Source organism: Canis aureus, chromosome 4 (assembly GCF_053574225.1).
Source record: "Canis aureus isolate CA01 chromosome 4, VMU_Caureus_v.1.0, whole genome shotgun sequence".
Classification (NCBI taxonomy): Eukaryota; Metazoa; Chordata; class Mammalia; order Carnivora; family Canidae; genus Canis; species Canis aureus.
In genome coordinates, this window is record NC_135614.1 from 75,805,671 (window position 1) to 75,821,898 (window position 16,228).

The 16,228-nt window shown below is 42.2% G+C and overlaps 1 protein-coding gene and 1 long non-coding RNA gene across 2 annotated transcripts in view; one reads left to right on the plus strand and one right to left on the minus strand.

Moving 5' to 3' along the window:
• ADAMTS12 (ADAM metallopeptidase with thrombospondin type 1 motif 12) overlaps nucleotides 1-16,228 on the plus strand; it is a 310,224-nt gene that overhangs the window by 54,452 nt on the left and 239,544 nt on the right. The window lies entirely within an intron of this gene.
• LOC144313023 (uncharacterized) lies at nucleotides 4,066-13,397 on the minus strand. Its single transcript, XR_013378697.1, has 4 exons — nucleotides 12,907-13,397; nucleotides 9,298-9,648; nucleotides 7,743-7,949; nucleotides 4,066-6,406 (listed from the first exon to the last, which is right to left on the minus strand). It is a non-coding gene; the product is annotated as an uncharacterized LOC144313023 (long non-coding RNA).

Below are 16,228 nucleotides of genomic sequence, written 5' to 3' on the forward strand. Positions count from 1 at the left end.
GGAAAGCCTCATGCTTTATTATATTAAATTGCTGTATAATAAATATATATCATACTATGGAATGGTTTTCATGATGTGATGTTAAAAAAAAACAAGGGGGAGAAAAAAGTCATGTGTTTAAAAAGATAATGAGACAATCATGGTTATCCGAACACTGAATATTTTGATAAAATTAAAGAATTATGGAGGTACCTAGGTGGCTTAGTTGAGCATCTGCCTTTGGCTCAGGTGGTGATCACTGGGTCCTAGGATTGAGTCCTGCATCGGACTCCCTCCAAGGAGCCTGCTTCTCCCTCTGTCTATGTCTCTGCCTCTCTCTCTTTGTCTCTCATGAATAAACAAATAAAAAATCTTTAAAAAAGAAATTAAAGAATTATGGTTCATTTTGTTAGGTGTGATAATGTTGTAGTTTTTTTTTTTTTAAAGAATCTGTATTTTTGGAGATGTATACTAAAATATTTATTGATGAAATTAACTGATGTCTGGGATTTGCCACAGAATAATCTGGGACACGGAGTTGGGGAAGCAAGTGGGCTATAGATTAAATAAGATTGTCCACAAATTGGTAATTGTCAAAAGTGGGTGATGAGGATGTGGAAGTTTGTTAAATTTTTCTGTTTTTGTAATGTTGGCTATTTTCCATCATAAAAAGTGGAGGAACTCCTATTAGGATGTTCAATGGGAAAAGCAGGAACTCCAGCTTAAGACCTCAGGTCTTAGAGGCAGGGACTGATGCGTGTGAGGGACTCCCACGCTTCGAGATCATCTATCTTTCCTGACTGACTACACGGTAGGTGGCAGGTGTGGATGAATGAATAATCAAAGATGATCCTTCTGATTCTGGTACAGGGCAATTTCCAGTGAAGTTCAAGTGAGTACGTTCTGTAAGATATGGACTAGTTATCACCTGTGGGTTTCAGATTAGGTTGTTTTTTTTTTTTTTCTTATTTATTCAACATTGTACTTTATGGTCTGTCCTCCCTCCTTCATTCCACATGTTTTGAATTTGTGTTGTGACTGGCTGGCTCTTTCTTTTCTTTTCTTTCTTTCTTTTCTTAAGCCTTTTTTTTTCTTTTTAAAGTTTGTACCTTCTGACCACCTTCACTCTTTTTGCCCACTCCCTATGCCTCCATCTCTGGCAACTACCAATCTGTTTTCTGTATCTAGGATTTGTTTTTTATAAAAATATTCCATGTACAAGTGAGATTATACAGTATTTGTCTTCTTTTGTTAACTTATTTTACTTGGTCTAATTCCCTCAGAGTCCATTCAATGTTGTCACAAATGACAGGATTTCCTTTTTTATGGCTGAATAATATTGTTATAAATATGCCCAAACTTCTTTATCCATTCATCTGTCAATGGACACTTAGGGTTGTTTCCATATCCTGACTGTTACAAATAGTGCTGCAATGAATGGGGGTGCAGAGATCTTTTTGAGATAGTGGGTTTTGTCTCCTTTAAATAAATACCCAGCTGTGGAGTTGCTGGATCATATGGTAGCTCTATTTTAATTTTTGCAATCTCTGTGCTGGTTTTCATTGTGGCTGCACAAATTGATGTTCTCATCGCCTTTTGGAAATGGCAGAGTTGTATCCTTCCTATTGTCCTTCAAGCAGCTGTTTTCTGTAGAAGTCTAGTATTTTTTAAGAGCACAGCCTGAGTTGGCTAACAGCACATACTGTGATCAGCTTGTAGACTTAGTGGCTATTTGTTTCTCATTTTTGACTCAGAACCACAAGAAGGGAGCACTGAAAACCACACAGACACTTAGAGAGGAAAAATAGGTTTATGTTGCTCAGAAATTTTACCTTTCATCTGAAAGATATAGGAATTAAAGAATGTTCAGTGTGAGAAGGTTTCAGTATTGACAGAGGCCAGTAGAAGTAAAGGTATCTGAGGTAAAGACGTACAAGTAGGCAATTAAGGTAAAACTGATTCAGAATAATCCTACTCACTCATTCCTCATCTGCTATCCATTTCCTCAACTTCACCCACAGTGCTCCCAGGAAACCCCGTATTTCCTCCCAGCCTGGCTGTTTCTGCTGGTTTTGTATTCTTGTTGGAATCCTCCCACTGGTCTATATTCTAACTGCACACTTAGCACAGCACTAAGCACTTAAGTGTTTCATAGTCATTTTTTGGGTTGGATTCTTTGGATAAAATATCCCTGGAGGCATGTGGAATGTTGCAATCCTGAAGATGAGGAAAACGGAATCAGAAGACAAAGTGGACCCCAAAAGCAGTTCAGTCTGCTTTTCACTTCAGGGTATTGAAACCTAAGGAGGTCCATTGACTTGCCCAGAGATACAAGAGGTAGAGCCAGACCAGAACTCAGTCTGGGTGCTCATGGTATTTCTAGAGTATCACACTACTTGTTACTTACAGGATGACAAAGTGGCGATGAGTTTGCAGATTGAGTTAAGGAGGATCTATGAGAGGGTCCTGGGTGCTTGTCTCTTTCTGTCCTGGTGGTATATAAAGTGATGAGTAAAAGAGAAGAGAAGAAAGAGGGCATCAGTGATGGCCCCGAACTAGAAATAAACCTAATGTCCATCAGCAGTGAATGGCTGTGTGAACTGTAGTGTAGTCAAACAATGGAATAACATACAACAGTGAAAACAATACGAGCCAGTGCTATGCTTAACAACGTAGGTATTTCTCACAAGCTAATACTGAATGAGAAAAATAGGCCTGAGAGTTCATATGTGTGATCCCATTCATATGGAGTTCAAAACCAGGCGAAACAAATCTATGGTGATGAATGTCAGCATAAGAGTTACCTTTGGGGTGAATGGTGACTAGGGGGGATATGAAGACGGCCTTCCCTGTTGGCAGAAATATTCCATCTTTTGATCCTGATACTGATTATCCAAGTGTGTTCCTTGTGTCTTAAGTCGCTGAGCTGTGCACGTAAGATGTGTGCATCTTTCTGTATGTTCACCTGAGCTAAAGACGCTAACTTATCTAAAACTGAACTTCTCACCTTGCTCCCCAAACCTGTACCACTCACCGTCTTCCCATCTGACCTAGTGGCTTCCCTGTCCTCTGAGTTGTCTCTGACTTCACTCTTTCCTTCATACACCTGATCCGTCTGCATATCTAGTTGGCCGTACCTTCAGCTTAGGTCTGGCTTCCACCTCCTGTCCTGCTCCTCTGCTGGAACCATCCTGGTCCTGGACACCTTGTTTGCTCCCCTGGGTTATTGCCATCACCTTCTAACTGGTCTGGCTGCTTCCACCTTCACCCTCATTATAGGCTGTTTTCAGTACTGTTCCTCACTCAGAGTAAAGGCCAAAGTCAACACAGCTTACAGGGTCTGGAGCAATATGACCTCAACTCCTCTCTGTTTTTCTTGCTTCCTTTCACCTCCAGCTATCTGGTCTCGTGGCTGTTCTTTGAACAGCCTGCACACACACCCCTCCCCATAAGGTCTTTTCCCTTCTTGATCAGTGCCTCCCCACTCCCCCACCCCCATAGCTACATGGCCATCACCTCTTTTAAGTCTTTTCTCAGACATCACCTTCTCAACAAGACTTACTCTGACCTCCCTTTATAAAATCACCCTTCTGGAAAAAGAAGATGAAATCAGAGAGGGAGGCAAACTATAAGAGACTGTTAACTCTAGGAAACAAACAGGGTTGCTGGAGGGGAGGTGGGTAGGGGCATGGGATAATTGGGTGATGGGCGTGAAGGAGGGCATGTGATGGAATGAGCACTGGGTGTGATATGCATCTGATGACTCACTGAATTTTCCCTCTGAAACTAATCGTATTAATTAGATTAAATTTAAGTAAAAAAAATTTAAAAACCCGAAGACTAAAGCTATAATCACCCTTTCCTTGCACTCCCCTGCCGTGCTTTGAGTTTCACCTTTGTGCTTATTACTTTCAACAAACTATGTATTTTCCTTATTTATCTTTGCATGTCATTTGTCTTTTCCCTCTATACAAACATCTTGGGGGAACTTTAAAGCAACTTAAAGTTTGGAGAGCTCAGGTTTTGATCTTCCCGGCTGCAGAGTGTTTTTACAGCCCATTACTGAGTTTGGTTTTACCCCTTGAGTGGACAGAATGAGCACTGGTGGCTCCTGGCCTTTTGTTGTTGTTTTAACAGATGAGGCAACTGCATCTTGAGAGAACAAGGTCAGGGGGCTAGGAAGTGGCAGGGCCAAGACCTGGCGATGACTTCAAGGCCACTCTTCTTTCTGCCGTCACATGTCACCCCCTAGGGCAAACAGCTGTAGCTAAATGGCAGAGGAGGCCGAGGACAGAGCCCAGCGAAGAGGTGGGCCAGGGAGCAGAGGGAGCGACCCAGACTTGATGTAGTTATGAAGCAAGACACGGGTGGTGAGCGTATGGACAGAAAAACGACAGAGCCTGGCCAAGAGACAACTGCCACTGTCCCCAGAGGCCGTTACGGAGTGAAGTAAGGACAGTCCTGGCTTTATTCTGTGTCCAGAGGCCAAAAGTGGAGCAGAAGGAAGGCAGATCCTTCGGTGACCAGAGCTCTGTTTCAAGGGCAAGGTTTCTAGATTCTGGTGTTACACTCCTCCTTTCTGGGCTCTCGGATCATCCGTGGGATTCACATGAGAATCAGGTCTAATTCTTCACCTCTCCTTCCAAGTAGATTTGCAATAGGTCACAACTGAAGAGGACCCATAGCATAAACATAAACGATAAAGAGCACATGTGGGGGCAGGAGGATGTAATGAGTCAGAAACATTTTTCTAGTGAATTTACTGTGATCCGAACATTTGGTTTTCATCATCCTGGAAGCTGGAGAGAAAATGAAAAGTAGCAGTTACCGCCTGGTTAAAACACGCTCAATATTTGGTTACAGGCATTTGGAATTTTTAGGAGGATGAAAGCCTAAGAGGAAGCCACCACACAAATCCTATTTAAGGGACATTAAATTCTTTGGTGGATTTTTATTTTTACAGACCTATTTTAAAGCCTTTTTTTCCCCCCCTGCTACCAGATGAGCGTTCTACTTACCCAGTAGCATTGTCTAGAGATGAAGATGCAGAATGCTTGGGCAGCGTTTTCAGGGAGGAGAGATGTGCGTTGTGAGGATCACGCTGGGCTTCTACTCTTGGGACTGCTCCAAGCACTCTTAGCACCCCACAATTTAGCATTTCCCGGGACATCACGCTCTCAAGCACTTCTAACCTGACCTTCCCATTAAATTTCATCTTCTTAAGGATTGAAACATCTGCCGCTTCTTATGTACTGACTCGGTGCTAGGCCTAAAGTTTTTTAAAAGCTGCGAATGTCGGTACACCTGAAGCATGGAAGACACAATCCTTGCCCTCAGGGAGTTTACACTACAGAGCTGAGAGGGGAAACCAGCACACACAGGAAATAGAAGATCGCAGGTGCTCTGCAGGTAGTTGTCAGGAACACTAGGTTCTAGGCTGGGAGTTGCTATCCCGTGTGTGTGTGTGTGTGTGTGTGTGTGTGTGTGTGTGTGTGACTTTAAAGAAGACTATTTTATTTATTTATTTATTTATTTATTTATTTATTTATTTATTTATTTTAAAGAAGACTATTTTAATCTATCTAAGCCTCATTTTGTCACCAGTGAAAGGAGTTTACTCAGGTCACTGGTTTTCAAACTTTTTGGAGGCTGACCCACAATAAGAAATACATTTATTTCGAACCGTTCATTCACGCAAACCTATGCAAGTAAAAAAAGTGTGTATCAGAATGACGCTTGCCCTTTGCGTGTGCATCCAGAGATTTTCTGTTCTTTTTCCTTTATAAATTTGCTGGTGTGCTTTAAAACTGAAGGCTCTCTAAAGTTCTTTTTTGGTTCTAACCATATGTGGTTAATTCTTAATGGAAAATGTTAAATTAAATCCTATTTCTAGATACCCGGTTCTTAAACTTGACAGCAGTTAGGATCTCTTGGGTGGTAGTTTCCTCATCCCTGGAGCCTGGGCTCCACCTCAGAGGTCCTGGTTTAACTGGTAAGGGGGTGTAGCCTGAGGTCAGCATTTTTAAAAGCTTCTCACAGGGTCCACAGCTTCGTCAAGTTGGAGAAGCACTGCTGACGGAGGCTCCCCTGTGCCTAAAACATCTCAGTGCATGGAAATAGCTTTTCCCAAGCTTGGCTTTTGGGTGGTCCCTGAAGCAGATCATGCTCGTGTCCGTAAAAGATGTGCATTTTTCTAATTCCTTCAGGCTCTACCAGAAGAGGCATCCTTCCTCCTATCTAAAGTCCATGCATCTCCTCTCAGGCTCTGGATCCTGTCATCCTCACTTCCTTGGGAACACTGTAGGATCAGCTGTCACCTTCGTGTCATGCTCTTCACCTTGCTCTCCCTACAGCTTGTCCCCATGGCCATGGGCGTCTTGAAGCAGGAGAGCCAGGTTCTGGTCTCACGGAGTCCAAGAATGAGTCTCTCGGGCACAAGGGAGTGAGTAAAGTGATAGAGTTTTTATTAAGCAAGGATACAGGGGTGAGAAAAAGGCTCTCAGGAGTGAGTGGGTCCCTGACATGGAGGCCTTTTAGGGTCGAAGACTAACCAAGGAACTTAAATTCTTTTACTGTCTCTACTGACAGCACCATTGAGATAATGCCTTTCATGGCTTACTTCCTTTTTTAGGGTCTGATAATTGGTCACAAGTGATTGTTAAAACAAGACCTCATCTCTGACAGCTAGGGCAAGCTGGTCTGGTGTGTGCCCTTATCTCTGGTTTCCTTACGCCTCCACGTTTTGGGGATTTCTGGGAGCCTGATCCTGTAGCCCCCTCCCCATCTCTCCCTACCTGGCCCCTGCATGCCCCTTACTCCATTTCAACAAGCCCTACCCACCAAAGGAAGCAACCCTCTCCTCCCTCTTTCCCAGGGAAGCTTTCTGAGTGAGTGGAGCTGTCTGCTACCCCCTTCCCAGCACCAGGCCCCTACCAACCAGCTGCCCTCTGCCTTCCACACCTGCCTGCTTCTCAAAGCAGCTCTTATCAAGGTCCCCAGCACCTCCCAGACCATTGGATTTGGCAGATTCGGCTTCATCCCGAACCTTTTATTTCATCTTTATGCTGTGCTATTTGCCTCATCTTCCCCCCACTGTTACCTGCATGAAACAACTGATGCATTTCTACCCTTTGCCTCAAATCTTTGTCTTGAGCTCCAAGTGTTTATGGATGATCTCCACTTGGAGGTCATAAAGCTCAACTTGTCCAAAACTGTATTTATTTTCCTTTCTAACCCTTTCCTTTCTCTGCCAGTGTCCCTGTCTCCTCTGTTATATCCCACAGCCAGCGAGCCCGCACATTCTGCTGATTCTCCCTTGTACATCGCTCTTCACTGTCCCCGTCACCCAGTGCTGCCGCAGTGCCCGGGGCAGTCTCCCGTACCACGACTGCAGATTCCCCGCTGCTTCCTGCCAGCACACTAACCCTGGCGGTGCGTTTGCCACTTTTTCTCCTCTGTGATATTTTGATAACGTACATTGGCTTGTGTCATTCCCTTGTGTAAAACCCATTAATGCTTTCGATGCCCTCAAACCAAAGCCTGAACCCCTTCACACAGCTCACAGGGCCCTTTTTTCTCTGGCTCCTTTGTAACAGCAATCATTTCTCTCCTTTCTCTTTCTGTTTCAACAATATTGGACTTTTATCTCCTCCGGAGTTCCACGTTCCCTTAGGGCCTCTGTATGTGCTTCATTTTGTCTCTCTCTACCCGAAACAGTCATTTTATAGATGAGGAAACAAAGTTTAAGAAAGGAAATGACCTACCTGTGGACATTTGTGTATTTGTTCATTAAGGAAGCCTCTAAAATCCCAGGGTACATCAGAGATGAACAACAGCATGACTCCAGAACCAGACACATTTAGCTTCATGCTTTAGCTCCATCTCTTACTACCTGTGTGCGCCTGGGCAAATATCCTAACCCTTCCGTAATCCCGGTTTTCCTCATCTGTAACATGGAGATCACTGGGTACCTGTGAGGATGCAATGAGATATGATTGATGTAATATTCTTCCTTGAAAGACTGGAATAAAATAATTAAATAAAATCCTGGTATTGTATTTTTTATTTGATTATTATCCTCAGCCTCAGTTGACTCAATGCTTGATTCTTTGGATTTAAATCGAAAAATGAATAAAAATGCCATAAAAATGATGACATAATTAATTCAGCAGAAATACAGAAGCACTTAAAAACTGGACAATAAATTACATGTGTCCCTTGAAGGATTAGTGAATGTATACCAGGGCAGGGCAAATAGAACATTGTGTGGAATTCAAGGAGAGTCATGATCAGCAATGTGTGTTCAAGTTGAATATGGCCAAAATGGTAAGTGGTATTTGTAGCTAACTTATTCTTATGTTATATTTGTGGTGGAAAGAATTTTAGGTCCAGTCTCAATCAGCTTCTTCTTTTATTGCATATTGAGACTTAGGGCTCGGAGGAATTGAGCATTTGCCAAGGTCATGTCAATTCATTCATTTCATTTTAAACGAAATTGCAATTTAAGGGTGAGACTGGGACCAGAGCCTCAGTTGCCAGACTCCGGGTATCATGCTTTCCATTGTATGGCCTGGTCACAAGCTTGTCCTTTTCCCTCATATGAAGGGAAGCACCAAATCTGCAGTTATCTTGCCCAAGATTAGCCAGATGGTGTTTCTTCCTGTAGGAATATGATTGAAATAACTAGAATACATTGGAAATCTCTAACATGAGAAAATTCATTTTCTTAGATATGAAGTATTATAGACCTTCTCCCCCAGTAAGTTCTATAGTTACTAACACATTTAGAGGATCTGGAATCTAAATTCTACACTAGAAACTGAGTTTCTTTAGGAATGGTCACAAGGCTCTCTGAGCCTTAGCACCATCTTCTTAGAAAACTCTACACCATGAGAGCCAAGTGGAGGAGGCAGCAAAAGACAAAAGATGAAGCAGAGGTCCAAGTAGACTGGTAGCTTGTGCACCCATGGAAGCCACAGGAGCAGAAATAAAGCTAAAGGCTAGGGACTCTGGTACCAATTGTTGGACTGCATGTCTACTTTTTTAGAACTTGATTCAATGGATCTAGAACATCCATTGCCATCTGATTGAGATGACCACCTTTGAGAGACCCACCTTCCTCATACCAAAACAGTCCCTTTTTGCCCTTTGCCCTGGCCCATGACTTTTGGGACTAATTCTGTTTTCATCTGTGGCTGAATGTAACACACGTATAATAAATCATCTCTGCTGTCTCAGCTGAAGAAAAAAAATGGCTATAAGGTGAAGAGTTCCTCAGGTTTTTGCCTCAGTAATGTGGTTGTGCAGGTCAGAACTCACCTGAAATATACTCTTGACAGGAACTGCAGAAAAGGGGAGGTTAGCAGTGGCTCCCTCACTGGTCCTGACCTGGAACTCCTTGGCCTGGACTCCAGTGAACAGTTTTTAAAATGTAAAAGGCTAACCTGAGGTTGTTGATGCTTTTACTTTTCTATGTACTTTTCCATATTGAAAAGTTGTTACCACTTCCGGCCATAACTGGCCAGTATCATCCATTTTGTAGGCCTGCATTGAGAAGGTACTCAGCTAGACTGTCATCAGAAGTGCTTTTTCCATCCTTAAGAGACTGGGCTTCCATTAAATATATCCTTGTATATATACCGAATGTATTTCTAGGTTCTTCAGTAACATCTGTATATTGGAGGCGAGAGGAGAGAGGGGAAATAACACCTTTTGAAAACGAAGTATTTCTTGCTATGTTCCAAATCTGCTGTGAGTACTCAGTACTCTGTAATTATTATAATGCATTGTGCCACTTGATATAACACTGCTTTAAGGTATATATGACCTCTGTATTACAGATGAGAAAGCTAAAGCTTGCAGTGGATCTTTAGCATCTAATATTAGAATTTGTATGTATTTACCCCCTAGACTGCAGTGGATTCTAATTAAACATGATTACATCTAATTTGCTTTTAAATGTCCTATAATTTTTTACAAAGTTATTTTACCAAATTAGAAAAGGCATTTTTTTTTCTTCTGTGGCATAGACATCATAACCTCTTTTTTTTCCCATCACACATACAGACACTTCTTAAACAAGCGTTCATTAACAAGGCAGGCACAAAATATTGCATAGATACATTCTGTAAGCTTGGTGAAACCCTTCTGTCTCTCTTCTTAGGTGCTCTACTCCCCCATCCATCACCACCTCCAATATGGAACAGCTCATTTGAGGCAGACGTAGCTACCTTCCTGGGCAGGATGCTATGCAGCCAATGGTTGGATGTGGGTCTGATTAAGGCTTCAGGCTCGTATGCCCTGTATAGGTTTTTGGCCTTGCTAGATTCCTATACCTTGTTCATACAAGAATGGAAAGCATTGCTCGGCTATCTTACCAGTTTATATACCTTGAACATCTTTAGTTTCCTCAGTGAGAACACATTTATCATATTCATTATGGTAATCCACAAGACACTACTTTCATTAATATATTTTTATATACACTGTGGTAATCAGCAAGGTTATAGACTGATGATGTTGACCCAAATAGCAGAATTTGTGGGAGCCATTTGGGCAGTGTGTCTCTTTTTATCTTAATGCTAGATGGCTGATAGCTTGGCCAATCTTAGTACTTAAACTTTAATTTGCATGTATAATATCATAGTGACTAGACTATAATATTTTACAGTAAATTACAGACTTCCTAATTCTGCTCCCATGATTACACTGGCTCTAGTCAGACATTGTTTGTGTGTTTGTGGGGAAAAAAGTACATGTAATGAATGGGAACTTCGTCTTTGCTATGCCGGTTCCCATTGGCTTTCAAATATTTCTCTATTCTGTAGCCCACGGTGCTCTTTAAATGACTCACTGGAGTTCAGTGTCTGCACCCCCCCCCCCACTCCTAGGCTGGTAAATCTTATAGAAATTGAAGAGAGTGGGGATGGTGAGCAGGTCAGATAGGTGTCATATGCAATTTCCAAGTGGTTCTGATACTTTATCTCCCCATTCAATTGCCTTAGGCTAGTATCTCGTTTTGGACAAAGCATTCTTCTTTTCACTTATAAATTGCATTTTATTGAAATGGCTTCTAGAGTACTGTCATTTTCTCAGGATCTCTTAGTCTGAGGAAAAAAGTGAAGACTTGGTGGCCTAAAAGTCATTTATTCTTGCCCATACATCTACAGGTCAGCTTGAGTGGGCTGGCCTTGGCTCCCCATGCAGGTTTGGGCTCAGATCTGCTCCAAGCATAATCCTTCTGAGGCCAGCAGCTATTGGTGGAAGTTCTTCCCAGAGCAATGGCAGAGATGTGGAAGGTGAGTGCCACTATGCAAACTTTGTTCACACATTCAGTTGTACTGAGTCTGCTAACATCTTTTTCACTAAAAGAGGTCATGTGGACAAGGCCAAAGTCAGAAAGCAGAGAACTGTATTCCTTGTGCGGGGCAGAAGAGAATATGTTTGACACCCTAATATACCACAGGCCCTGAAAGAACATCATCGATCCTTGGGGGCAGTTTTTGGTTTGCAAAAATTTATGCACACAGTTACCCATTCAGCCCTTATAATGGCCCTGTGAAATGCCTATTGTATGTCTCCATTTTTAATGAGCAGTGACGGTGTAAGGAGGTTAAAGATCTTTGGGGAAGGATGACCTGCCAGTAGGTGACACAGCTGGGCTCCTGTCTTCTTGCCCTACATCATTCCCCATCTGACTTCCATGAACCATAGAGACCTTTGCACTCTGGATACCACCAGAGAACATGAACGTGGCTGTGGGTAGTTCTCAGTGTTGCTTGTTGATGGTATCCTGAGGAAGAATACTCAAACTAGAATGGTTCAGGCCAGTGCCTCTCAAACTTCAACGCACTAAAAGTGAATTTGTGTGACACCTTTGGCCTTTTCCCGGGTCACAGCACTTAGCACTTCAGGTCACATGTAGTGTTCTCAGTTGTCCGTTGCTGAGTGTAAGGTTCTCACCAATGGGATTTCTGTCCTGTCCCTGGTAATGTTTCTGATGCTGTCAGTTGTTTGTTTCCACCACTCTTCTTTTTGGGTTTGTGGTACTTTTGTCTGTGGGTTTTTTGTTCAGTTATCCTAGTCTGTCCATCTGTTTTTGGGGGAGGAATTTTGGAGAAATTTAAGAACAATACCATCAATGCCTCTATCTTTCCAGAAGTCTATATGCCTGATCATTGATGGAGCCTTTCCTGGGCCTCTAGAGTGACTGACCACCACCTCCATTGGCACCTACCCTACCCTGGATATCTTTAGCACATGATACCAGTGACACTTGCTGTTTATGGATAGGTCTCCTTCCGAGGGTCGAAGTTGCTTTTTAACTGCCTTTGGATCTCTAGTACCTAAGGTAATGTCTGGCATATAGAGTCCTTCAGTAAGCATTTCTTAAATGAAAGAATAATCAAAATATTGCTCTTAATAGGTCCCGCACCTGGAGTAGTAAACTTGTTACCTGTGTAAATTGCCTAATAACAGCAAATATACTACCTCTCCCATAAGAGATAAGTCATGGGATATTTACTCTGCCTGGCTATTCAAATACTGTTCAAGAGGTTTACTTGGGATGGGGGGAGGACAGAGAAAGATTTAGAGGTTCAGTGTCTTAAAAAGTAAAGACTAGGTTATTTTCTGTAAGCTACTCCTGGGTGTTATATTCAGATGCCAAGAGTGGAAGTTGCCTGAAATCTCAAAATTTTAAGCAGAGCACTCAGTGAGGACATTTATGAGGAGTAATAGAAAAAGATGCAGAAAATAGGGACTCAGGTATCCATCAGAACTTGGTTTGCATGGTACTGTTACCATAGCATTGGTGGGAGTGGAGGCATCTTTGGTGATGAGCACTATCCCTATGGTGACACCGTGGGTGGTGTCCTTTTGTTTGACAGATGCAACCTGCCTGTGGTTAGAATTCAGTTCTTTACTTACCCCAGTTGAACTTGGCTGGGAGGTAGTGGTTTGGTCCTGTGCTCAACAGAAAAACAAACTTTCCAGCTCAGCCCCTTTCAGAGATAGCTCTTTGATTAATCTGTGAAAACATCTCCTGCTGAGAGTTCCACTTCCCAGTGACAAGATATATCAGTCATTTGCCTCTGCGATCAGAAAGAGTGAAAATCTTGATGGAATCTTGTCTCACATTTAGATCTTTCATCCATTTTGAGTTTATCTTTGTGTATGGTGAAAGAGAGTGGTCTAGTTTCATTCTTCTGCATGTGGATGTCCAATTTTCCCAGCACCATTTATTGAAAAGACTGTCTTTCTTCCAATGGATAGTCTTTCCTCCTTTATCGAATATTAGTTGCCCATAAAGTTCAGGGTCCACTTCTGGATTCTCTATTCTGTTCCACTGATCTATATGTCTGTTTTTGTGCCAGTACCACACTGTCTTGATGACCACAGCTTTGTAGTACAACCTGAAATCTGGCATTGTGATGCCCCCAGATATGGTTTTCTTTTTTAAACTTCCCCTGGCTATTCGGGGTCTTTTCTGATTCCACACAAATCTTAAAATAATTTGTTCTAACTCTCTGAAGAAAGTCCATGGTATTTTGATAGGGATTGCATTAAACGTGTATATTGCCTTGGGTAACATTGACATTTTCACTATATTAATTCTGCCAATCCATGAGCATGGAATATTTTTCCATCTCTTTGTGTCTTCCTCAATTTCTTTCAGAAGTGTTCTATAGTTTTGAGGGTATAGATCCTTTACATCTTTGGTTAGGTTTATTCCTAGGTATCTTATGCTTTTGGGTGCAATTGTAAATGGGATGGACTCCTTAATTTCTCTTTCTTCAGTCTCATTGTTAGTGTATAGAAATGCCACTGACTTCTGGGCATTGATTTTGTATCCTGCCACGCTACCAAATTGCTGTATGAGTTCTAGCAATCTTGGGGTGGAGACTTTTGGGTTTTCTATGTAGAGTATCATGTCATCGGCGAAGAGGGAGAGTTTGACTTCTTCTTTGCCAATTTGAATGCCTTTAATGTCTTTTTGTTGTCTGATTGCTGAGGCTAGGACTTCCAGTACTATGTTGAACAGCAGTGGTGAGAGTGGACATCCCTGTCTTGTTCCTGATCTTAGGGGAAAGGCTCCCAGTGCTTCCCCATTGAGAATGATATTTGCTGTGGGCTTTTCATAGATGGCTTTTAAGATGTCGAGGAATGTTCCCTCTATCCCTACACTCTGAAGAGTTTTGATCAGGAATGGATGCTGTATTTTGTCAAATGCTTTCTCTGCATCCAATGAGAGGATCATATGGTTCTTGGTTTTTCTCTTGCTGATATGATGAATCACATTAATTGTTTTACGGGTGTTGAACCAGCCTTGTGTCCCAGGGATAAATCCTACTTGGTCATGGTGAATAATTTTTTTAATGTACTGTTGGATCCTATTGGCCAGTATCTTGTTGAGAATTTTTGCATCCATGTTCATCAGGATCCTAGAGAAGAACACAGGCAACACCCTTTTTGAACTCGGCCATAGTAACTTCTTGCAAGATACATCCACGAAGGCAAAAGAAACAAAAGCAAAAATGAACTATTGGGACTTCATCAAGATAAGAAGCTTTTGCACAGCAAAGGGTACAGTCAACAAAACACAAAGACAACCTACAGAATGGGAGAAGATATTTGCAAATGACATATCAGATAAAGGGCTAGTTTCCAAGATCTATAAAGAACTTATTAAACTCAACACCAAAGAAACAAACAATCCAATCATGAAATGGGCAAAAGACATGAACAGAAATCTCACAGAGGAAGACATAGACATGGCCAACACGCACATGAGAAAATGCTCTGCATCACTTGCCATCAGGGAAATACAAATCAAAACCACAATGAGATACCACCTCACACCAGTGAGAATGGGGAAAATTAACAAGGCAGGAAACAACAAATGTTGGAGAGGATGCGGAGAAAAGGGAACCCTCATACACTGTTGGTGGGAATGTGAACTGGTGCAGCCACTCTGGAAAACTGTGTGGAGGTTCCTCAAACAGTTAAAAATAGACCTGCCCTACGACCCAGCAATTGCACTGTTGGGGATTTACCCCAAAGATACAAATGCAATGAAACGCCGGGACACCTGCACCCCGATGTTTCTAGCAGCAATGGCCACGATAGCCAAACTGTGGAAGGAGCCTCGGTGTCCAACGAAAGATGAATGGATAAAGAAGATGTGGTTTATGTATACAATGGAATATTACTCAGCTATTAGAAATGACAAATACCCACCATTTGCTTCAACGTGGATGGAACTGGAGGGTATTATGCTGAGTGAAGTAAGTCAGTCGGAGAAGGACAAACATTATATGTTCTCATTCATTTGGGGAATATAAATAATAGTGAAAGGGAATATAAGGGAAGGGGGAAGAAATGTGTGGGAAATATCAGAAAGGGAGACAGAACGTAAAGACTGCTAACTCTGGGAAACGAACTAGGGGTGGTGGAAGGGGAGGAGGGCGGGGGGTGGGAGTGAATGGGTGACGGGCACTGGGGGTTATTCTGTATGTTAGTAAATTGAACACCAATAAAAAATAAATTAAAAAAAAAAAGAAATAGTAAAAAAAAAAAAAAAAAAAAAGAAAATCTTGGAGATTAGGAAGACCTCAACAGTCACCCTTGACCTTTACCTCATACTGGCCTTTTTTGGCCACGTAGCTAGTCAATGTCACAGGAAGTGTCCTCTCCTCAGTGATTGGCATCTTCTCTTGCTCAACTTTGTAACTTCAGCACTGTTTCTGCTACGTAGTAAATGTTTCTGGACTCAATGAGGCCTTTATTGCTTTGAAGCTTTATATTTTCAGGAAGGAAATCCCAGAGAAAAGCAGAGATCTATGTCAGGACAGATGGAATCAATGGGGGGAGAAGCAGAATGAGGAGCCTAGCCACAAGTTAAGTGCATTTTCCAGTAGTGTATTACCTCACAGCGCAGGACATCATGTCCTGTCATGCCACAAAGTGACATTCTCTAGTTGTTTACTCAGGCTGCACTACCCAGTTATAACCTAAGTATACACCAGCCCCCTGAAACTAAATGCCCAGATTTGTAGCTTTGCCAATTTCTGTGGTATAAATATTCCGCTATGGCTGATTTTTTTTTTTTTAGATTTTATTTATTTATTAATGAGAGACACAGAGACAGAGAGAGAGGCAGAGACACAGGCAGAAGGAGAAGCAGGCTCCATGTAGGGAGCCCGACGTGGGACTTGATCACGGGTCTCCAGGATCACACCCTGGGCCGAAG